Below are 23,614 nucleotides of genomic sequence, written 5' to 3' on the forward strand. Positions count from 1 at the left end.
GAGTGCTATATGGCCATGTCGTGTCCAGGAGACAACTTTTCACAGCACTCTGGCTCTTATATCCTTTCTGTCCCCTCTTCCATGATGTCCCCTGAGCCTTAGTAGGTGGGGGTTCAGGGGATGTTGAAACCAGTGCCCCAATTTTGTCTGAGAACTCTACAGTTACTTAGTTTTAGCACTTTATCCCGTGATGAGTCTCTGCATTAACTACTGCCCACTTCAGAAGCTTCTCTGGTCAAGGTTAAAGCTGTACTGATCTATGAGTATAAACATAACTATGTAGATGGTGGTTTGATAATGTGCTCATTCAGAAAAATAAGAATACTTTCTGCTGGGTGCTGGCTGCTTGCTGTCAAACTGGGCAAATTCATGAACCCTGCAAATTTGGTGCTGGTCCTGACTGGATGCTGCTCCAGACAGAGTCATCGTCATGAAGAACATTGATGATGGCACCTCAGACCACCCTTACAGCCATGCCCTGGTGGCTGGAATTGACTGCTATCCCTGAAAAGTGACAGCTGCCAAGAAAAAAATTACCAAGAGAGCCAACAGCAAGTCCTTTGTGAAAGTTAATAATTACAACTACCTCATGCCCACAAGGTACTCTGTGGATATCCCCTTGGACAAAACTGTTGTCAACAAGGATGCATTTAGAGACCCAGCTTTGAAACTCAAGGCCAGGTGGGAGGCCAAGGTCAAGTTTGAGGAGCGATACAAGAAAGTGAAGAACAAATGTTTTTTTCCAGAAGCTTTGCTTTTAGGTATATTTTTGTTTCCATCATTTAAAATTTAAAAGAAAAGGAAAAAAACCAACAACAATTGTGGTTTCTCCCCTAGGGCCAATGATCTCCTCATTCATGGGGTTTTTGATCAGGTTCATGGTATCAGGTATGAATTCCCCATTTTGGAACAGGCATTAAATCTGATCAAAGGGTGTTTGGTTACCCCAGTAACCTTAATGCCGCCATTACACCACCTGGTATAAGTGGTACCCAGAAGGTTGGTATACAGCATCTAGTCACCACTCAGCAGTGTGGAGCAATGCCATTTTTTCCAGTACCATCGACTTTTTTCCCCCAGAAGCCTGCATTTGCACCTTCTAATACTATGGAAACTAGCAACAGAGAAGTTTAGGGGCCAGTTCTGGCTTGATTTTCTTTGGTGAAGTATGCCTATCTTCACCAGCTTGGGTGTTACCATATAGCTATGGTGGGATAAAAAGCAATAGAAATGGCCCTTGTTTTGGGGGTGTCTGTGGCCCTAATGATCAGTAGTTCAGAAAGAGCTCCCATGCCTCACACCAAGCTTCCCATTCAGTAACCCATGTCTTCTGGAGAAAATGTTCACTTATGAAAAGAAAATTATTTTTTGTATCAACCCATATATTGAAATTCTAAGTATGTTTGGAATAACAACTTGGGTAAATTATCTACTACACTTAACTGTACATTTTATTAAAACTTAAATGTTATTCGTGTATTTTCAGTGAAAATTAACATCTAAATTGAAGTGTGCTATAGATATACGGTACCTATGACTTTTAATGACTCAATATCAGAAAAAGGAATGAAATGCCTTGTTAATAATTTTTATATTGGCTATATGCTTCCTGGCAAAATAGGTTGTTAAAAATCAGTTGTGTCTATTTCTTTTCCCCTTTTAGTATGGTTATTTAAAATATAAAATTAGACAGGTGTAACATATAGTCTATCTGGACAATGGCTTATCATATTTCAAGCATCGTATAAAATAATAAATAAGATTTATATTATTACTGCTATTTATTTATGTGTTTTACTTGTTACGTGTGTGTGTGTGTGTGTGATATGTATGCATGGGTGGGTGTGTCATGGCATCCATGTGGAGGTCAGAGGGCAACTTTCTAGAGTTAGTTGTCTCCTTTCACCTATATATGAGAGTCAAGGATTTAACTTGAGTCATCAGATTTGTACACAGTGCAGGTTCACCCACTGGGCCGTCATGCCAGGCCTGGTTTTATTTTATTATTGTATAAAATGTTATAATGATAAAGAGATACTATTTGAAACTTTTAGCATGTATTAAGGGTATGGGTGTGGGTAACTTTGCATTGGTGAATATAAGGCATTGTGTGTTCATGGAATAGTCCTGGTGGGTGATGGGATCAGAAATCCAAGTTGGGCGTGTTGCAGTGGGGTGAGTAATATAAAAGTGTGGAAAACCAGGCAGGGAAGCTGGGGCTTAATTCTCTATGTAGCTGAGAGCCACTGACGCACATGATCTGAGATGTGTTTTAGAAAGATAACTCTGACAGCATATATCCTCAAAAGAGGGGATGTGGGTTCTGAGAAGAATCTGCAGGCATCTGGAGCTCAGTCTGCTAAGCAGGTTGGGTGATCAAGCTGGAAAAGCTGTCGGGGGGTCACATACTAAGTCTCAGTTTGAGTGATGAGTCTGGTTTCACGGGAGGCTTCTAATCCAGCACTGCGGCTAATTCCGAAAGAGCAGTTGCATGAACAGTTTTGAAAAGTGACACTGTCACTGCCTGAAATAAATCACTTTCCACAGTGACTACTGTATGCCAAGATGTGTGTGTGTGTGTGTGTTTTGATGTGTTTGAGGAATCAAGCAAGTACACGGTCTTGCTCTGGTTTAGCTCACTTGTTACAACAAACTAGGGGCTCTTGTTACGACAGAAAACACCATGCATGATCTCGAAACTCATCCATCCTAGTTTCTTGTTTCATATTAATAAGCCCACTCTTCCCAGGAAGAGCCAGGACCCTTATCAGGCAGACCTATCCTGTGTGTTAGTGTGGCAGGATACTCTGTATTTTACTTAACCATCTTTTGTCTTGACTTATAGCTTTTGAATAGTTATGTATGCTGTTTTACAGACCTCCGTTTGTGCCATTGCAGAGGATTCCATGAATATTAGGTAAGCACCAGACTTTAGTCTCTAGTTCTGGGGAAGAGAGAAGCTCCAGTGGGTAAAAGCTCCAGTGTCGTGGCTTTTAGGATATGTTCAGTCTTAATGTGTATTTCATAGAACATTTCCCAAGACTTAGAATCTGTAGCCATCCATTGAACCTGAGTGCACATAGTACGCATGTGTTAGTGTACCACACTGTACCTCATGCTCATTGTAGTTTAACTTTTGCTTTACAAAATGAAAGAAAACATTATTTTGACGAGATTATGACATTCCTGAAAATATTGTACAGAATGCACTTTGGAATAAAAAAATTATAGTGGTCCCTGTTGGTTACCCATATACTCTCTTATCAGAGTAGTCTTCTGATGTCCCAGGCTCTTTGAGAATTGGCTGGTAACTGACAAGGCAAAGCTTGTCATCTTCTCTAAAGCATTGCTCATGGCTGACAGTATTTAATTCCCCTGAAAGATTACTCTTCACCCCTACTCCCCCCATGGGCAGATGAAACACAGGCCTCTCCTCTCAAGGTGGGCCATCTGTACAGTGTTAATTTGCACAGTTCCCTGTGGATTGAGAACAAAACTTCTCTTCACCAGAGACCACAGCCCTGCTGGAACTCTTCCCCTGACCCATCCTGACTCATTCTCTTCCCTGTGGGGTTTTCCTCACAGTACATCTGGACACCTGAATTCCTGGCTTAGTTTCTATTTGTAAACCTGACAAGACCATTAGATTTTCGTGAGGTGCAAGGAGTGAAGAGTGAGCCCTGCCATCTCTCCATCACACACCAGTTTCGGTGATTTGAGACTCTGAATTTCAAGTTTCTTCCATTAGGTATAAGGCATGCTGAAGGCCCTGCAGTGTGGAAGGGAGTGCAAGGGAGGTTGACTTTATCATTATCTCCCCACATCACCCAGACGCCCACAGTCCTGCTCCAGGCTTCCCAGGGCTCAGCGTGGAGCTAAAGAACAGCAAAGCTGCCACTTGGGATCAACCGTAGCCAGGCTCAGATGTCCCCTCATGGGAAGGATATTCAAATGCTGATTGTGCTTCCCTATGCTTTTAACCTCCCTAGAGACACTTAGATTTCATTTCCATTGCTGTGATAAACTGTCACTCCCCAAAGTCAGCGAAGAGAGAGAGGATTCATTTGGTGCCTCATCCCAGGTTACCGCCCTTTGTTGTAGGGGCAGCAGGAACTTAAATGGTTAATCATTTTACACCCATAGTCAAGAACAAGGAGCAATGAATCCATAAATGCCTATATGTGCTCAGCTCCATTTTGCTTCTTCATTCAGCCCAGAGCCCAGCCCATTAAATGGAGCTGCCCATATCCAGGGTGGTGGTCTCACCTCAGCTAACCCAATTAAGAAAATCCCTCACAGGCATGCTCACATAGGCCTTTCTGATCTAGACAATTCATCATTGAGACACCCTTCCCAAGTGATTTTAGATTGTTATAAAGTTCACAAAACTCTCTCTCTCTCTCTCTCTCTCTCTCTCTCTCTCTCTCTCTCTCTCTCCCTCACACAGACACACACACACCAGAGTTAAGGGTGGAAGAGCGTGTGCACAACTACAGTCACTACGTTATGATGCTCCTTTCCATAACTACTGATGACCCCACTCTCAGGTCCTGTGTGTAGTGGTACCCAGCTTCTTTCTGCCCAGGTCTCCTCATCCTAGGAAGGATGCTACATTCTGGTGGGAAGCATTTCTTTTAAGAGTTCTATGTCTCTTCCCTCCAACTCTACATAGTGACTTCCTTCCCTATAGTTCCCTTCTGTTTCTCTCCTCTGGTCTCTTTGGCTTCAGCTCTCTCCCACAGGTTTTCCCAAATATGTGTGAAGTCTTTCCTCCTGGGTACATTGTTATTCTTATGTGATTTGTTGTGATACAGATGGATCTCTCTTCCCAAGGAAGCGGAAGACTAAAGTCCTGCAATAGCTCTTTCTGAAATCTTTGCTGGCCCTCACTTGATTTTCTGACCTAACAGAACCCAGCTCTTGCTGCCTTCTTTGCAATACAGGTGGTCTGCATAAAAGCCGTGGCTAGTGTCATGATTTGTGTTGGAACATGGAATACTTGACTCAGGTTTCGGCTCAGTGGCTGAAAAGACCTAACATCCTAATCTATATGATGATAATAACAGCTAAGTTTACATTGTGCTTACTAGTGCATCAGATACTCTTCCAAATCTCTCCCTGAATCGAGCTGCCTTCACCTCCACACCCTCTAAGTTAGTTACAGCTGTCATCTTCTTTTTACAGATGTGGAAAACAAGGCAAAGAAGAGTCAAAGAGGAGTCACTATTTCCCAGGGAATAGATTCTGAGTTCTCGGGTGGAATCTAGATCTCAGTCCCTGATTCATCTTCCTTAAGTGGCCTCTGACTTAGTTTGTCCCTCCAAGGGTGACCTTACTGCAAGGTGCCCCCTGAAACAGCCAACCATCCACTGGAATTCTCCTTACAATAGCCTACTCCTTTTCCACCTGGGATATCTCTAAACATAACTGCCTGTCAGCAGTTGGCACACAGACAGTCACTACATTTTCCATAAGTTTTAAAAAGTACTTTGAGCTGTCTTGTGAAAAGACACTTTTTCCAGATCAGCAACTTCCCAGGGTGATAAATGTTCCTAAACCCATATGGTCATTGGGATGAGAACCCAGATTCCTGATTACACAGAAAGAGGCCCTCTACTTCTGCAGTTAGAAGAGAAAAGATGTGCCCTTGGGTAGAAGAGAAAAGATGTGCCCTTGGCCAAGGCAGCTGAGGGCCTTCCATATCACTGGGAAAATACATGTGGCTTTCTCTCTTACTCGTTCACTTTCATCCACTCCTGACCTTGAGAAGTTTATGGAGTTACTACAATGTGAGCCAACTTACAGACATTGCAGAAGCCATCTTTTTGACTTTGAGACAAGGAGGCAGACTTAGCAGATATGGAATGCAACTTCCCTTCAAATTCTGCTTCAGATAAGCAAAGGGCTAGAAAGATATATGCATAATATAAAAATACATGGTGTGTGTGTGAGTGTGTGTGTGTGTGTGTGTGTGTGGCTGTTACTATGTAGTCCAGGTTAGCCTCGGATTTTCTTTGATCTTCTGCTTAAACCTTTCAAATAGCTGAATTGCAGGTACGAGGCACTATACCCAGCTAAATCATTTGTTATTATATATAATAGCAAACTTGCACATAGTCATCAATTTCTTGAAAGTAAATATTACATTGGGTAGAAAGAAACAAATATGGCCAGCAGAGTTAGAAATGAAGGCAAATTTTTTTTCTTCCCTGGAGTGGAAAAGTGTCACTGAGTCTCAGGACACACAGGGAAGTTCTGTAGGTCTATTCAAGCAGAAACTGAATGAACTTGGTTACAGTTAAGAATAGGACTTATACCAATAAATTGTATGATTCTGAGTTCAAGTCTCTTGGCTGTCCCATAGAATAAGGTGGATGCTTCCAGCCCTTGCCCGTGATATAAGGAACCGGATTTCAGACCAGCCTAGAATGGATTGTCTAACTTGCCCAAAGGCTCACAGGTCAGTAGATGCCCAGAGGCCTGAAACTTAGCAAGTTGTTCTTTAATACTTGTCAACAGGGATGGAAAACTCACAGGACCAAAACCAGAGCAATTGCGATGCCATAGTAGATGTGAGTTGAAGTTGGGAAATGCTCCGTGAGTCCCAGGGCTTCGTTATGTGCTAGGTCTTTATTACCTAAGCAGCAATCAGAGAAGCCGACAGCCAGAATCAAACTATGTACAATGACAAGGTCGGATGAACCCCTCTCCCCTGTGATCTGGGACTGAAAAGGCCACGTTGGCAGTATAATCTGTTCCCAAGCCCTGCGTAGAACATCACAAGAGAAAAGCAGAACCTTAGCCCTCAGCTGTATTCCCTAGAACCTACCAGATGTGCACTTTGGGACTGTCAGAACCATCCCCAAATACACCCCGCCTCCAAACAGGCTAACCCTCAGGATTCTCAGGGATGATGAGCTCTCTAACATCTAACAAATGGAGATAAGTGTGTCTAATCAATGATGCTCCAGAGAAGTATTTCAGATGTGTAGTGTGAGGCCTTCCCTGGTTCTGATTTCCAACCAGTCTAGAACTGATTCTCTGACTTGCCTATAGGCTTGGTTCAGTCAGTAGATGCCCAGAGGCCATTTCTCTACTGTATTACCCAGCACTGTATGCAGACACGGTGTCAGCTCTTTAGCATTTGTTTCTGAAACCTTCCCAACAACCTCATTCTCCAGTACACCCTTAACCTGGGCAGGGTAGCCTCCAATTTGCAGAAAACAAGACAAAAATCTCCATTCCATTACCTAAAAATCCATCCAAGATTTATTCTGGGAGGGTCTGGAAAGCTTTTCTATCTCATGTACACTCAGACTCCATACTTAATTCCAAACATGGGGCAAGATAGTGCAGTGGGAACATCTCTGAAGAGCAGCCACGAGGTGTGGGTTCTGGTCTAGCTTTGAGATCCTGGCTAGGCTTCATGACTATGATAGGTCAGTACATAGAGATGAGAGTGTGTCTAATTCTCATTGTTACTAGGCAAACCTGAACAGGCACTCGACATTCCACACATCATGGTAATGACCACCAAGTTACAGATACAAATGGGATCCTGCTCCTCCTCTACATGTCCAAGCCTGGTGACAGACAGTGTCCAGTGTTGCTGAAGACAAATGTCGAACAGTCAGTATGTACGTTTTAACAGTTTTTGTTTTAACCTATGTCTATACTTTATATACTATTGTGTTTCACTGTGGGCAATCTAAGGGCTCCCTGATTTGTATATGATTAATAGCAAAGTGTTATTCTAATCATCAAATACACAATAAAACAGGATAATCTTACTTCTCAGAATTTTTGGTGGAATGTGATTAGAAAGATCCAGGCAGAATCACTCTAAAATGACTTCTTTGCTTCAGAAGCGCTCTGTGTAGCTGCTGAACCCATGCTTGAGTCAGATGCTAATCCTCACATTTCCCCCTGATCGATGGGAAGGAAACTCTGATGTAGTGTTTCCTTGTGTTACCTCCTCCTGTGCCACCACCCAAGACCCTTCTCATCCTGTGAGCCCATGGAGGCATCCATACAGCACCTTGCGCTATGGTGCTTAGCAGGCCTCGAGTGTCCTTGGCAACATGGAATCAACTATCATCTCCTAGCAACCTCCTCAGATGCGGTCCTAAAGACATTTCACAGCTAGCAGGGGAGATGCCAAAGACAACAGGGAGAGATTACAGTTGGAGGAAGAAAGAAAACCATGCTCAGGAGCCAGACGGAACTGAAGGATGGAAGATCTAAACTCTCCTTGGAAGTAAGACTGCAGTGGGGACTTACCACAGACCATAGTGGGGACACACCACAGACCATAGTGGAGACACACCACAGACCATAGTGGGGACACACCACAGACCATAGTGGGGACACACCACAGACCATAATGGGGACACACCACAGACCATAGTGGGGACACACCACAGACCATAGTGGGGACACACTACAGACCATAGTGGGGATTCACAGACAAACCACAGTGGGGGACACACCACAGACCACAGTGGGGATTCACAGACAGACCACAGTGGGAACTCACTGCACACTGCAGTGGGAACTCACCACGGACCATAGTGGGGACACACCACAGACTGCAGTGGGGACACACCACAGACTGCAGTGGGAACTCACAGGCAGACCACAGTGGGGACTCACTGCAGACTGCAGTGGGGACATACCACAGACCACAGTGGGGAGACACCACAGACTGCTGTGGGGACACACTACAGCACAAGTACATTACACACCACATCCTTCTATGGAACTTCTGTAATGGGAAGAGACGAGGAAGAAAGCATCAGGTTGGGCTTCTGGCTCTTTCATTTATCTGGGAGACCTTATGATAGGCTCTTTGGGAAGCACTTTGACAGACCCGATGCATGGAGTGATGTGTATGTTATGTACACACATGAGCTTAAACTCACCCATCACAAACAGTTAGTGCTTATCAAATGGTTAGTGCTTGTGCCTAATATGGCAAAAGTTACCATCTAGGTGTTCCTCTAGCTTTTCAACCTTTGTGTCTTTAAGACCTCATTAGTTTTATTTGACCTCTAACCTTCCGCCTTCAATGCTTGGTCAGCTCAGGAAATCACTGGACTCACATCAACTTGGATATAAAATGGAACCTCTTGTTCTTTTGGTGTCGTGTCTGCAGCCACAGACAGGTAACTTATGTCATCACTATCCAGACTCCTTTTATGGGACGGTGTAGGGGCAGTGGTAACACAGACTCTCATCTTTGGCTACCTGCCCCCTGTCTGTGGTCTGGCTCTTCCCTTTCCCAGCCACCATTCATAGGAGCCTTTCTAGAGCACAGTCACTTCTTGCTCAAATGCCTTCAGTAAGTTTGCTCACCTCTTCCCTGGAGTTCTTTGTCCCATGCCATTGGCCTCCAGAATCCTTCACCAAGTAACTTCTACCCAAACCTGTAAGACCCGACCTCCCCTGCTAATCTCCCCAGGTAGCTTCACCATCCCACATATCCATATTGCAAGCACCCACTCTTTTAAACTGAATCTGCTACCTGAGCCAAGATACGCATTGTGTACCAGGGAGAAGGTGTGAGAGCAGGGCTCCTGGTTCACTGGTAGACTGCTTGCCTAACATGCAGAAGGCCATGGGTTCAATCCCTAGCACCACAAGAAGAAGAAAGGAGAGACTAGAAGAAGGAAGGAGGAGAGAGAGGAGAGAGGGAGAAAGACTGTGATTAGGTATGTTCCTGTATCTCTATTACCTAGCAGAACCATGGGCCCACACTAGCTACTTAAAAAAAAAAAAAACTTCAATTCATTAATATTTTCTCTGGCTCCAGAAATAGCATTGATCTAAAGCAGCACACAGATATCTAACTCTGTCTGAAGGCAAACAAGTAGACAGGGATGGAAGTCCTGCACCCTGTGCGCATGCTCGGGCTTTGGGCTGCAGCTGTATGTGCCTGGTACTGAGCTGAAGCAGTCGGGGGCTGATGCTGACACGCTGCCTTTGAAACTGAGCTGTTTTGACAAGCATCTCTTTCGATGCAAAAGCCATATATGGCAGATGCTGCATTAAGGTAATTATTTTCTACAAATGTAATCGATTTCTCTGTCTGCTTTTCTTTCCAGCAAATAATTCTGTACAAAGCAAAGCTGAATGCTTTTGGCTTGACGAGATGCCTTTTTCAGGGATGGCAAAAGAAAGGCTCTTGGAGATCTTGCCAGAAATCTCCAGATATCACTGTATCTTCACATAGTATACAATGTTGGTCCGATTTCATTGGCTCCCACCTCCACCAGCATCTCACTTCTCGTGCAAATCCTCCCCTGCTCTGGGCTTTATCCCTTCCATCTGCAAAACGAGGATGGATTATATTATCTCTAGGAAATCATCCTGGCCCTTAAATTCTAGGATTTTTCGTTCTGTTTCATATCTGATCTCTTGAAAAGTCAATGGGTGGTACTGAAAAATTGGCAAAACAAATTAATTTGGGGATTATTCTTCATACAAAACTAATCTTTTTTTTAAATAAGATTTGCTTGTATATCAGCCCCCTGGCTTCCGTGAAATAGATGTGATTACAGTATTTGACTTGCAAAGCAGACCTGTGGTACACGAGGCAACACTGAGTTTCACAACAAGTCACGTGTCTGGTGGTACCCAATACAAAATAAAAATGCCAAGCCCTGGTTTGAAAATTATCAAGAAATTCAGGTAGTGAGAGTCGAATCAACCAAGACAGAGCCTTGTGTGACAGACAGGCCCCGAGCCTCTGCCAGCCCCGTTCATCTGGGCTGGTCTCCATACCCCTGGTTAGACAATTGAAGTGTCTGTTAGACGTAAACATAGTATGATCATTTCCCCCAAACACTGTGCTCAAAGTAAACCTGACAATGGGGACTAGAAATGCACAGGAGAGGGGCACAGACACAAAGTTGGGCCATGATCTAAGTTCCTACATGCAAAGTCCTGCCTTAAACCGGCCTCAGGGGCCATGTGTGGCTGGACCCACTGGAATGAGGAGGGATCATTTCCCTGGGATCCCTGGCCCCACACTTTTCCCCAAAACAAGGGCCTTTGGTCTTGCCATTGGAAGTCTGTGACTCTTTGCTTACTTTCTGACCCCAAGGCTCATCTCCCTGACCGTGTAATTACTTTTTTAAATATACAGACAAGTACTCATGTCACATGTGTGAAGCTCATCATGTTCTTACAAACAGCTCACTGGTGCAAACATCTGGAATCAAAACCCAGAAGACCAGAATCTCCAAAGCCCATTGATTTTGACCTCCAGGTCACAGCTCTAGTGCGGATGACCACTAGACATGGTGCATATTAAATTCATTCATCTCTGAACTTTAAATAAATTGGACTGTGCAATGTGTATGCACCTGACTTCTCTGGCTCTGTGTTAGGCTCTAAAGTTCAGGCACGTGTTGATAAGCCATTCACTCTGGTCCTCAGTGTTTGCTAATTACTATAGCACCACTGAGCGGCCTTTCTACAGATGATGGACATACTCATGGGTTTCCCTTGGGACTGGCCATGTAATTTTGTAACTTACTAAACATTTCTGCCATTTCTGATCCTCAAGAATTTTACTAGGATTGGAAATCAGTTTACTCTCTTTGATTTTTATGAACAATAAGTTGGAAGTGCCCTCATTTGGGCTCTTTGCAAACCTTAGACATTCTTTCTCTCTAACCAGAGTAAGCATGAGCAGAGGATAATGTTTTCATTTCTCTTTCAGCTCAGCTTCTGGGTGACATGTCAGTCACAGCTGAGACTTCCTAGGCAGTAGAAAAAGTCCATGATTCATTATGACCAAGCCCAAATAACAAGGCAAATGGCTTCTAGGTTTATAAGGAGAAAATGCTTCCTTCCAAAGCTCACAATCTCTGTGTTAAGCCTAGAGCTTATATCATGGTTGCTCTGAGCAACTGTATTGATCCAAACCCTTCCCAGGATAGGCACTGCTGTGATGAGACCTGTTCTGGCCGTGATGAGAGGAGGCATTCTCTCTGGCAATAAAATAAGATATATCTACTTAATGGGTTACTGATACCTTCGTAACTAGAATTGTCTATATTATCATAAAAGAATGTGATTCACCAAGTTACTGCCCGGAGAGAGCCTATGAGAATTGCCAAGGCCACTAACCAACTCCAAGCAAGAACAAACTGAGACTCAAGACTCTGAATCACAACCTTACATTCTGTGTTACATCAGGTTTTATTCCTGCTCCCAAGTATTCATCTGTGCTTTGGCTAGAAGGGGAAAAATGCCTCCCTCTTTTTCTCCTGTATACAATCCAAGATTCATCTCAAATACCCTTGTTTTTATGAGAACCTTTGAAATACTTGTGGCTGTTAAGGCCTCCCCTCTTAGAACCTAAACACATTTTCTACTATGCAGATTACTTGAGGCATGCTAATCATTATTCTCAAGCTATTTTTATGATTCTCAAGGATTTCCTTACATTTTTTTCAGTATGTGTTTGTGAGAGATATGCACGAGTGAGTGCAGGTGCCCACAGGAGCCAGAGGGGGCGCTGGATCCCCAAGAGCTGGAGTTACAGGTGATTGTGAGCCAACCAACCTAGATTTAGTTTTAACTCAAGTCCTCTTTGAGAACAACATGAACTCTTGGCTTCTTAGCTGTCTCTCCAGTACCACAGCCAAGTTTTAACTCCTGCCAGGGAAGGAGTATCTGTTTGTATGGTTTTTAAGTGGAGCTGCAACCCTTGATCAGTTTTTAGACTTTTCATATGTGGAAGGACTAAAGATTGACTTTCTTATTTGTTGCTGTTATCATTGTCCAATTCTGCATGTTTCTTTGTAGTTTAAAAATAACTCTGATGGGAAGATGTATTAGGCAGAATTTAATCTTCTCATTTGTTGTGGTACATAAAAAGTAGAGCAAAGGTTTAATTAGTCTTAGGAAATTCTCCTGTTTGAACACAAAGTGCTCAATCCCTCTCCTCCCCCTCCCCCCTCCCCCCTCCCCCCTCCCCCTCCCTCTCTCCCTCCCTCCGTGGGTGTGTACCTACAAATACATAAAAATATACAATATACAAAGTCACCCAAGTCTTTACAAATCATTTTTATTTAGCTAAATTAATACTACAAAACTGTAACAGTGACTATCTGGGTGGTAGAAATATGATTCGTTCCTATTTTATTCGTTCTTGGATGTCACACCCTTCTGTCATGATGGGGGTTGCTTTTTATAATCAGAAATCAAAATAAATTCTTCTGAGATACTCTTGCTTAGGTACTCAAAGAAATGTTGAAAACTCACAAAGACTTGCCACAAAGGGCAGGGGGAGGGGCTCTTATATAAGCCAGCATCCCAGGATAATTGTCTTTTTCTTCTCTATCGACAACCCAAAATTCATCTCAAATACCAACTTTTTCTGAAAACCCTTAAAATATTTGTGTAGGGAGAGCCCATAAGAAAATCCCTGTAGACGATGCTAAGTTGCAAAGTTGCCCCTGAATGGATGTCTTATGGTCCAACTATTTCAATTTTAATAACTCTGGAAATACAATCTCCAAAAATACTTTATGCATAACTATACATACAGGTGTATCTATAACTACTTTAAACTAATAATATATTAGTTTTCTGAGATGGACTACTTGGTTTGATTGGACTGTTTCCCCTAGTTACAATATATAATGTCCATTCTGAGGGTATTGTTCCTATCCTTTTTATATCTAAGCCAGAGGGACCTGAGCTACATATAAGGAGAGTACATCAGGCTTATGTGGGTCAGGACTCTATTACCAGAGACTCCAGAATCAGGAAAGCCCTTTTAAAAATCATTTCTCGTGTCTTCTTTTCAAAAAAGACATTTCCTGATTGAGATGGATGCTCAGCCCAGATCAATGGGGAGGGGTGAGAAACAGATTCTACTTCTTGTTTGATGAAATAGCAAAGAATATCCATCCAGGTTTAAATGTCTACAGTCTCAGGAACCACTATGGAGATCATTAGGGTCTCCATGATGTTGATACAGCCATCTGTAACAGAGAAGTAGAGGAGCAAGGACAATGAGGCCGTGTTCTGCACGGTAAGCCTTGCTCTGATGGGTGCCTGTGAGTGTTTCACATGTCACACAGCCTTGAATTGAAATGAAGGGCTTCTGAGGCAAGCAGCTCTAGGTTCACATTTCAGTTCTTCCACTGACCCATTGGGTCACTTTAAGCATTTTGATGGGTCACCCCCTACATGGGAGAGTTTTTAAGCTCCACAATAACATACAAATGAGAGATAGAAGCTCATTTTTACAGAATTTTAAGAAACTTTAGTGGTGCCGTGGCCCTAAGCTTCTCAAGAGAGAGAGACTATCTCTGGGAAGTTTAGCCCAAGTTGCTAGGCTAGTGCTGCACTATGTGGCCGTCTCTATTTTGACATTTCCCCACCTTCTACTTCATTATTCAAATTCCATCAGAAGCAGTTAAGAACCACCAGATGCAATGTCTGAGTAGCCATCAACAGTTGATAATGCCTAATATCTGACAAAAATAGTAAGGTTTCCAGAAAATTCTGGATTTATTATCATCTCTTCACACTCAATGGACAGATGAACAAGGTTTTATAGGTCCACCAGAAGAAATAAAACAAAGGCTACACATGTAAAGAGGCCATATAGAATATAACAGGCCAGCAGTCTTCAGCATGTGAGGAGATGCAGAACATTGGGAAGTATTCTGATGGTTATTTACATTGTCAGTTTATTGTCCATCTGTGCAAGAAAACAAATTATACTAGCAAATAGTTAAAGGAATCTAAGGCTTTTTGTTGGTTTGAATAAGAATTGTGATCCACAGGCTCAGATATTTGGGTGCTTGTCCCCAGTTGAAGCCTCTGTTTGAGGGGAAGCAGCCTTACTGGAGGAAGCATACACCGGGGCAGGCTGTGAGATGATATAGCCTGGAGGCCTTACTTCTAGTTTGCTTTCTTTGCCTTGTGCTTGCATTTAAAAATAATGTGAGCACTCAGTTTCCCACCTCTGCCACCATGCCTTTGGCAGGATGAACCTTTCTCCTTGTAGAACTGTAAGCCAAATAAACTCTTCGTTCTGTAAGCCATCTATGGCTATGGTGTTTCATCATAGCAGCAAAGGGACTGATACACCCCTCACACTACATGTAACATTTGATCCAAAGTCCCCATGATGGCACCAGAATATGATCTTCCTCACTTCTGTGCCCTCTGCATTTGGTAAATGCACATTCCATGGAGCCTTCTCCTCTGTGGGCTCAGCACAGCTACCAAGTAGTCCCTGGGACTGCCATTTTTTAGGTTTAAAAATACAGGCCATCTGCCGCTGTTTCTTGAACTTCCAGAAGTCAAAATCTTCTCAAGAGGACTTTTTCATAGCTACATACACACCGATAGACATTAAATTTTATATAGAGAGATGCAAGAAGTAAAAGAGCCCCCCCCAAAAAACGATAAAGACAAAGAAAGTCAAAAGAACTGCATTGCCCAGTTTCAAGAACAACTAGAAAATTACAATAATCAACACAGTATATTTTGGCAAAAGGATAGGAGCACAGGCAAATGGAATGGATCTCTGAGACAGTTCAGAAACAGTCAAATAAGGCTATTTGATTCTTGACCTAAATGCAAAAAAAAATTTAAAAAAATTAAAAAACCCCACATGTCTCAAAAAAAGATTGGAATCCAAAATACATAAAGAAACCTCAAAACTTAAGGAGACAATGCAATTTTTAAAAACAGGCAGAGTTTAGACATTTCCTTAAAGAGGATATAAATCAATAAAAGGACTCATAGGAAGATATTTGATATCATTAGGGAAATATAAATTTAAACTAATATTTAACAAATTAAAACCAATGTTGACTGAAAGAAACAATCCTGTGCCGATTTGACAAGGATGTGCACAATTAGGACTCCTACTGGATACAGATGAGGGACCTAATAGCACTATTGCATCAGCATCCGACCATGCTGGGAGGACTTGCCAGAGCATCCCTGCTTCTCACTAAAGCTTCACTGAAAGACCCTATCTCAGCCTGTCTTTCGTCATATCAAAACAATGACGGCATCAGTCTTACTGAGTTATTAAGTAAGTAAATAAAAGTGTGTACAAGCATCCTGGTTCATAACAAGAATGTATAATTGATTCTACCGCCCTGTGTTTAATAACATATGACATGTCTAATCTGAACTGTCTCATATTTTCTTCTTCTCTAAGTGTAAGGACTTCCTAAATTTAGACTAACCTAAAGCTAAATGAAGAGGGATGAGCGGGTCAAACGGCAACACAAGGCTGCACCTGAGATAAGTATACAAAGTCTGTTTATGAGACATATTTTATTTCTATAATGTAATGTAAGTACTCTCAAGAATTTTTAAGATAGGTAGACCCCATAGTTATATATTCACCCACATCCTATGTCTGTGCCTTCTCCGTGGACATCATATATAGCTAATGAAATAGACTACCATAGAGTAGTCATGTAGAAATGTGTTTTGTTTCTTAACCACTGTGATACATACCTGTAAGTAACCATTTAAAAGGATGAGAGAGACATTTAGGTCACAGTTTCAAAGAGTTTAATCCCGGGTCATTTGCACCATTTCTTTCAGCTTGAGATAAGATAGACTATCAAGCATGAGTATGACTCGTGGTAGCCAGAAATCAAGGGGGAACAGGATGGGATCAAAGACAAGATATGCCCTTGAAAGACACAACCAGGAGGCCTCTTCCTCCAATAAGGCTCCCCTTAGGTCCACTACTCTACCCCCTCTTAATAGTCTACAAACATTTTTAATCTATCAATAGGTAAACCATTTGATAGCTTAGAGCCCTTGTGATCTAACCATCTCTGGAAATGCCTCTGTAAAGGACATTCAGAGGTGCACTTAACTAGTCTCCTAAGATGTCTCCCAATCCAGTCATAATCAAGACTGACCATCACCGTGCACTTGCTCTTTTGTTCAGATGTCATTTGCCTACTAGTTTCTTGGCCTCAAATGCAATCCTAGGGATCCACACACAGATCAGTCTCCATCCTGACTGTACCCTGAGAGCAGGAGTAAGAGCTAGAAATATGCCTGCGCCTCCAAAGATTCTTAATACATCACGTATAAACGAAATACAACATGAGCAAAAGAAGAAACTGGAGATACTGGAAGATGACTGGAGAGAGGGTAGGTGAGAGACGTGTGGGGCCTCTTAGGCTCCAAAGAGAGGTGTCCAGGCCACGGCTGAGAGTAAAAGTGGTCAGAGTGGTGTTCCTAGTCAGGGAAGTTGAGCACAGTTGATCAGGAGCAAAGAGGTGACACACAGCACCAGGGATGGCCTGGGCAAGGCTGCAGAACATGCCTTGGGAATGAATCAAAGTAGTGAGGCTTTGAGCTTCCCTTCAGGAATTCTTGGCAGTCACAGAGAGCAAGAAATAAAAGCCATTGGGAGCTGCTGAGGCCCAGAGCTGGCACACAGCCAGCCAGGTGAGCCCGCACCAAACTTGCTAACCATCCAACACTCCCGTAACTGATTTATGAGGTTCACAGTGTTGATACCTAGCAAAGCCCTGATGATTAAAAAGGAGATTTTTAAAATTCTTGCTAAGAAGTGCCAAGTGAGGCCGTCAGTTTATCCTACACACCCGACCCTCTCATCTTGTCTGAAGGCACTAACCGCGATGTGATGGAAGAGCTATTCTTGGAGATCAAGGTCTGAATGTTTTCCTCAAGCTCTTTGATTTTGGGGGGGCATGTGGGAGGCCTTGGAAGAGCACTAGGCAAAGAGGCAGCTGGAGGGGATCAAGGGTGGCATTGGTTATCATTGCCCCCACACAGCCCAGGACACGTCACCATCTATCTCTCGGTTCTTCCAGTTTCATTACAATAGTGCTAAGAGCTTTGCATCAGCCGAGTGACCTTGGGTGCTAATGTCACCAGCCCTCCCCCTCCACTCCCAGCCCAGAGTTTCTGATCTATTAGGTACTAACTGGGTCTTGATCTCTTTCAAATTCATGGCCTCTTTTTCATTTTTAAATACATATATGTATGTGCATATGTATGCATATATACATGTATAGTAATATATGCATACACTATATAATATATGTTAATATGTTATATATGTGTGTACATATTATATATATAACTTGCTCAGTCTGTATAATATCACTTGTATATATGTTTTCAGGGCTGATGTGTGCTATTAGATAACAAATTGGTGTGCTCTTCCATGGGGAAGGCTATTTCTCCTACTCTCAGCATTTGAAACATTTATTGAGTGACTACAGTATGTACTTATTCTGACCCAGGGTGGCTACTCCTGCCCACTAGGTACACTAATGAGTAACAGGCAATGTGATGAGCTTATCCAAGCGCTAATGAAGCTTGTGAACAACAGGGTTCAATTACTATAACCACCTCACAGACCAAACCGCCAAACACTCCAGTGTATTCTATGAAACAAAATTACAGAGCGTTATTCCAGGGCCTGGGAAAGTGCGGGGGGTGAAGGTAGGAGGCGCGTGGTGAACTGGGAGCCCGAAGTCCCCCTTGCGGTACTACACAGGATGAGAAGCACAGAGCTCTGTGACCTGTGTTCCTCTCCTTCCCTCTGAATTCCACTGCACTCACTGCAGCAGGGAGCAAGCAGTGAGCTTTGTCAGCGGATGGAAGACAGAGCAAGCTGGTGAGTGCTTCATGGGCCAGGTGCTGGCATGGGACTCTTTGGGCTTTAAAGACCTCATCTTCAAATTTTCACAATTGTTTCTATAATTTCCCCCAAGACCATGATTCTGGAGCTTAGTAGGGGGTTAGAATAAAGCTATTGGAATCTTCTGAAATGGTTTTAAAAAGAACTGTCTCTTGTTTCCAGATACCTGGATTAACTGGTTTAAGATACAGCCTAGGAACGAGGCTTTGTAAAGTCTCCCCCAAGCATTTCCTATGTAAAGTCAACGCTAAGGGTCACTGGGCTAAGTGGCTCCTTGGGTTGGCTTTAGTAGTCAAGTTCTGTGAAAATGACTACCAAAGACTACCAACTTGTGCTACACACAGGTTGACCATGATCAGAGTCTTTCCAGTGTCTCTAGGGCCTGCTGATGTGGCACCTGGTACCATTTTTGTTCAAAACTTATGAGCAACACAAAGCCAGTGCCAGGAAAATGGACTGACAGTTTCCCTGGGCTACTTTTCAGTGTTAGTGGAAGCTAGAAGCTAAGTACCATCTCTCTCTCTCTCTCTCTCTCTCTCTCTCTCTCTCTCTCTCTCTTTCTCTCTCTCCCAGTATGTGTGTGTGTGTGTGTGTGTGTGTGTGTGTGTGTGTGTGTGTGTGTTTCTTTCAGAAATATAAAACATTTGGATGGACTCCCGGCCCGGAACACTGGTTCCTTCCAGTCTGGGCCAGAGCACTGAGCAGATCTTGGGTGGCAGCTCTGTCCCCAACCTCCAAGAATCCAGAGGAAGCAGGGGTCCCAGGCGCTCGAACTCAGGCAGTATCTTAAGTAAGCAGACAGCAGGGCCCGCCCTAAACAGGGAGTGACTGGGAACCAAAAGGACCCAGGAAGTCACTCCCGGCCTGGAACACTGGTTCCTTCCAGTCTGGGCCAGAGCACTGAGCAGATCTGGGGTGGCAGCTCTGTCCCCAACCTCCAAGAATCCAGAGGAAGCAGGGATCCCAGGTGCTCTAACTTGGACAGTGTCTTAAAACTAGTTCCCAGATCTGAGGCCTGGATCAGACCTCTGCCAGGTCTGCTGTTGTGTGGACCCCGGATTCCACCTGAGACATACTGGAAGGTCCACTCAATCCAGAGCCACAGAGGAACAAATGAACTCAGAGCTTCAGACAACATATCCTGAGATATTCAAGAGGAGACACTGCACCCAGAACAGCAGACACCTAGCTGGACTACTACCTTGGAGGCACCATATCCTGAGGCATCCTAGAGGTACCACTATAATCAGTACAGCTGGAAAAGATCACAGAGACATCTGGACCCTAGGAGATCAGACACAAGCTAGATAACTAGAAAGACAGGCTTCAGTCAAAGACAGCAAGTACAGGCAGCACTAGAGTTAACCAGATGGCAAAAGGCAAGAGCAAGAACATAAGCAACAGAAACCAAAGTTACATGGCATCATCAGAACCCAGCTCCCCCATCAGAGCAAGCCCTGAATACCCCATCACACCAGAAAAGCAGGAATCAGAATTAAAATCACTTCTCATGATGATGATAGAGGGCTTTAAGAAAGACATAAATAACGCTCTCAAAGAACTTAAGGAGAGCACTGGTAGACAGATAGAAACCCTTAAAGAGGAAACACAAAAATCCCTTAAGGAATTGCAAGAAAATGCAACCAAACGGGAAAAGGAATTAAACAGAACCATGCAGGATCTAAAAATGGAAGTAGAAACAATAAAGAAATCACAAAGGGACAATACCCTGGAGATAGAAAACCTAAAAAAAAGATCAGGAGTCATAGACACAAGTATCACCAACAGAATACAAGAGATGGAAGAGAGAATCTCATGTGCAGAAGATACCATGGAAAACATTGACACAACTGTCAAAGAAAATGCAAAATACAAAAAGCTACTAACCCAAAATATACAAGAAATCCAAGACGCAATGAGAAGGCCAAACCTAAGGATAATAGGTATAGATGAGGGGGAAGACTCCCAACTAGAAGGACCAGTAAATATCCTCAACAAAATTATAGAGGAAAACTTCCCTAACCTAAAGAAAGAGATGTCCATAAATATACAAGAAGCTTACAGAACTCCAAATAGTTTAGACCAGAAAAGAAATACTTCCCGCCATATAATAGTCAAAACATCAAATGTACAAAACAAAGAAAAAATACTAAAAGCAGTAAGGGAAAAAGGCAAAGTAACGTATAAAGGCAGACCTATAAGAATGACAACAGACTTCTCACCAGAGACCATAAAAGCCAGAAGATCCTGGACCGATATCATATAGACCCTAAGAGAACACACATGCCAGCCCAGACTACTATACCCAGCAAAACTGTCAATCATTATTGATGGAGAAACCAAAATATTCCATGACAAATCCAAATTTACACAGTATCTCAACACAAATCCAGCACTTCAAAGAATAATTGGTGGAAAACTCCAACACAAGGAGGGAAACTATAACCTAGAAAAAGCAAGAAAGTAATCTCCCAAAAAACCCAAAAGAAGATAGTTACACAAACATATCTCCACGGATGTTAGCCCAAAAGCTTGGATTGGTGAAGACTCAACCCACAGACCACATGAAGCTCATGAAGAAGGAAGACCAAGAGGGGATGCCTCAGTTCTACTTAGAACGAGAAACAAAAATGCTCAAGGGAGCAAATAGGGAAACAAAACATGGAACAGAAACTGAAGGAGGGGCCATCAGGAGACCATTCCACCTGGGTATTCACCCCATGTACAGTCACCTAATCTAAACACTGTTGTGGATGGCTGGAAGTGCATAATGTGAGGAACATGATATAGCTGTCTCCTTAGAGGTCAGCCAAAGACTAACACACTCAGAGGACAATGTTCACAATTAACTACTGATATGATCAGGGGTTTCCCAATGGAGAACTTAGTGAGAGGACTGAAGGAGCAGAAAGGGTTATTGACCCCAGGTGGAAAGCAACAATACCAAACAACCAGAGCCCCCCAGGGTCTAAACCACCAGCCTGGGAACACATAGGGAGGGACCCAAGACTCCAGAGGTATATGTAGGGGAGGATGGCCTTGTCGCACATAGGTGGGAGAGGAGTTTCTTGGTCCCATAAAAAAAAAAAATGAACACACAGTGGGGGGGGGAATGATGTGAGGGTGGGGAGAGGATAGTGGGGGGGGGTAGGTGCGGTCACTGCCTCATAGAAGCATGAGGAGGGGGATGGGATAGGAGGTTTCTGGGTGGTGGGAGGAAGTAGGCTAAGAGGATAAAATCTGAAATGTAAATACTACAACCAATTTTAACAAGCGGGGAAAAAAAGTCTTCAGAACCAACATCTTTAAAAAAAAAATGTCAGCCCCCTGGGGGTGGGAAATTTTTTTTTTCTTGATACTAAAACTTGTTCTGAGAATTGTATATTGCAGAATACACAGCCTTGGTGTATCTACTCATCAAGCATACTGAGCAGACCTGCCCAAACCTCTGATGTCCTGGAATTCCATCTGGATTCAGTGAAGACACAGCATTAGAGGCTTATCAACTTACTCTTCCCCCCAACCCCTCTTCTAAAATCTCAACGCCCTTAATCAGCATGAAGAAGTTAAAGAAGAGTCAGTGCCCCTATTCCCTGAGCTTGGGGACTAATGTGGTTAATAATGGTCTGTCTTTCTAGGGACAAGTAGTGGTTTTGTTGGAACAGGGGGGATTAGCTAGGACTTATTACATAGCCATAACCTATTGGTAGAAATCTGTATAATTATTATCAAGATGAAGTTATAATTTCTTAAATGGTACAAAATTTACTTTGATCTCAGATTTAAGGTTTTCATTGGTACGAGCCTCTTATTAATATAAAAATGAGATGAATATTGATACGCTCATGGGCATTGTGCCTGTATAACACATTTAGGAATACAATGCCTAGACCCAACCCTTTTTTAACCTTTTTAACTGATTTGGGATGCTTAACCTATGAGTTAAGGGACTATAGCAAATTCATATTTTTGAGTTTATTGTTAGGGTGTTTCCCATATTTTATTTAGAAATAGCTGAGAGGAGTGAACAGACAACAGTCCAGGTTACCTTGCATGGATAGTTGGTTTTCAAAACATCAGAAGTCCATAGAACTGACGCTACAAATATTTATATATTAATGTTCATATTGATTAGAGACCTGTCTGCTCCTGACAGCTTCCTGTCGTGGATTCTAAGAAGAAATCGAGCATCCTTGGAGTTACTCCAGTTGTGTGGTAACAGCCACTAGGCAAGAATTGCCTCTCTCCATCTACAGACAAATTACTGTCCAGAAAAGGACACACATGCAGAATAGTCGACTGATTATATCTGCCTAGACAGAGTAATCAGTCCTTAATAATCCTGCATCACCAAGGTCTGTCAGATGATTCTGGGCCAGAAGGCTGAAGATTTGATGCTCCAACGTTCGGTAGTATAGGGGCTTTTCAGGTGTTCAGAGGTCTCTATAAATTGGCTAAGTTTTAGAAGCTATGCTTTGTGCTTCCCACAATTATAGTTAACTCAGTCATTCTGGATTTCTGATGGGGTTGAAAACTTACAGCTATTTACCATAAGAGAAAAGATTTGAGTGGATGGTCGTCAGCTGACATTCATCCTAAAGCCAGGTTCAGAACTAAATGTTTTAGTTAGGATAAATGACAGAGGTGCTGGTTAGTCAACAAAAGGATGGATGGGGTATTAGGACTATCTTGTACCTCACTGGTACAAATTGGCATAATTATGCTCTAATTGTATTTTGAGAGAAAAGTTTCATTTTAACAGGAAGGGTGATGTGTAGGAGAAGCTAAGGTAGGAGGAGTACTGAGAGGAAGAAAAGGAGTAAGAAGAGGAGAAGGAGGAGAGGAGAAGCTAGGTGATGAAAGAGAGAAAGGGGGGAGACAGGGAGGCAGATATTCATGTATCTCCACCAGTCAAAGATAGTTGTT

The 23,614-nt window shown here is 42.9% G+C and overlaps 1 pseudogene; it reads left to right on the forward strand.

The window, feature by feature from the left end:
- The first annotated feature begins 363 nt into the window (after positions 1-363).
- The window catches only part of LOC117693670 (large ribosomal subunit protein eL27 pseudogene), a 44,823-nt pseudogene continuing 21,572 nt past the window's right edge, over positions 364-23,614 (forward strand).

Source organism: Arvicanthis niloticus, chromosome 21, assembly GCF_011762505.2.
Source record: "Arvicanthis niloticus isolate mArvNil1 chromosome 21, mArvNil1.pat.X, whole genome shotgun sequence".
Taxonomy (NCBI): domain Eukaryota; kingdom Metazoa; phylum Chordata; class Mammalia; order Rodentia; family Muridae; genus Arvicanthis; species Arvicanthis niloticus.